The sequence below is a fragment of the Atta cephalotes genome (assembly GCF_000143395.1).
Source record: "Atta cephalotes unplaced genomic scaffold scaffold00003, whole genome shotgun sequence".
NCBI lineage: Eukaryota > Metazoa > Arthropoda > Insecta > Hymenoptera > Formicidae > Atta > Atta cephalotes.
This window is the reverse complement of record NW_012130067.1, coordinates 2410495-2412507: the sequence shown is the minus strand read 5'-3', so window position 1 is coordinate 2412507 and position 2013 is coordinate 2410495.

Below are 2013 nucleotides of genomic sequence, written 5' to 3'. Positions count from 1 at the left end.
TCACAGCTTTCGGCTAAATGCGCTTAGCGTCGAGGCGCGAATAATTCACCATAAAACTTTTTCCGAACTTAACCGTGAAAAACACTAATTGAACCTTCCAATAATCATTTCAATTTCCACGTTCACCATTTAGTACTCACTTAGAAAGAAAGACACATAATGTCATTTTTTTTTGTACTTTAGTTATTAATAATTCCAAGATCTTCAAAGCCCATGAAGAATCGTTTTCACCCATATTGGAGTGTTAATCCTTAACTGATGAGGTTCTCACACGTCGTGATCTTACCGAAGCAATTTATCGATAAGATGCTATTTTACTTATCTAGATTCAATGGAAAGAGTGAAGTATTATCTTATCTTATGTAAAGAACATCGAACAATTGGTAGTAATTTAGAAACAAAATTGTTTGCACGCCAAATGGAAAAATATTTATGCATGGAAAATACAATTTTGCTAAAGTATTTGAAAATTTAGGAGATAAATTTGAAAATAATTTTGTTAAATCATCAAAATAATTATGTAAAATGATTGTCAACATTTTTTCCAACATTGCTCATTATATTTAAGTGTTCTAAATATTTTCTAAATTCTTTGGATTCTCATTCTAAAGAGTAAAAATTGAGCTAGTCTTGAAAAAGACTCAATTTCCAGTCTTTAAGAATAAGAATTCACTCTTTAGAGAATTTTAGAGAATAATTATTTTGATGATCGCACAAAATTATTTTTAGGACCATTTTCAGATACTTCAGCAAAATCGTTCTTTCCGTGATAAACTTGTTCGTATTGCTTCATCAATTTTATCTCGAAAAAGGCCTTTATATGGAAAAAAATATTTGGTTGAATTAATTGGAATTCTAGTGAAAAATGAATGATCAGAATTCTGGTCTATTGGATTTCTGGTTAAATCTACTAGAATTCTAGCAGATTTAACCAAATATCTAACAGATTTAATTAGAATTCTGGATCGTTTATCAAAATTTCAGTTGATTCATCGTTTTTTTTTCCGTTAATTATAAATTTTAGATAAATTAGAGATCCGATAACAATTCAGCCATGAGATGACAAATTTTAAATTGGTCCATTGATTTTATCAACTTCAATAAATTAGAATGAGTAAGATAGTGTAAATTAGAATGAGATAGTATATTAAAAAAAGACAATATATACAGACATATATATTTCTTTTTCACTTTTTTTTTAAATAAAATTGCTCGTCAAATTACTCATCAAATTTTATTATAGTCTCTATTACAAATTGTTCGCTGTGAAACAAATCATCCACCAAAAAATTTTGACATAACGCAGACGTCGAGAGAAGGCGGTTCATTTGCAAGGTGACGAACGCGACCATGATCGATTAACGATTCGCGATCAGTGATCGATCATGCATTTAGGAGCGCGTTTCGAACATTCGTCACATGGTCGCGACCGAAATCGTTTTCGTCGAAGATCCGGTCTCGAAGTAGCAGAGAATATCGCGGATCGGAACGGACAATCCCCGCGATATCTTGTGTTCTCGAAACGGGATGCGGGGTTACCCCGGTGTGTTTACATCTGACGGTGGTGATGGCCACGGCATCTCGGTCGCGAAGAGCGTTGTTTGATCGCGCAATGACGGCGGCGGCGGTCGAGAGGGCGGCCGGTCGCGCGCGGGTGGTTGAAAGGTCGCGGCCTCCGTCATTGATATGGTTACAGAGAGCGCACTTTGGACCAAACGGTCGTGCCGACTTAAGAGGAATAAAGCGCGACGGCGTTGGTTGACTTCAGTTTAGTGTCATCCTGGCTGCGTAACGTGACGCATCGCGCAACCCGACCAACCTGCTCCCCACACTTGTCTTTTATAAATATTTTTTTCCCCCCCTTTATTTTCGCTCTCTCTCTCTCTCTTTCTCTTTCTCTCTCTCTCTCTCTCCTTCCGCGATCTGTAAACCGGCGAGGAATAAAACGCCGGTGAATCATGGACCCTGGCCAAGAGCAACAGTAAACTGCAACCGCGAAAAGATTTTCGCGTA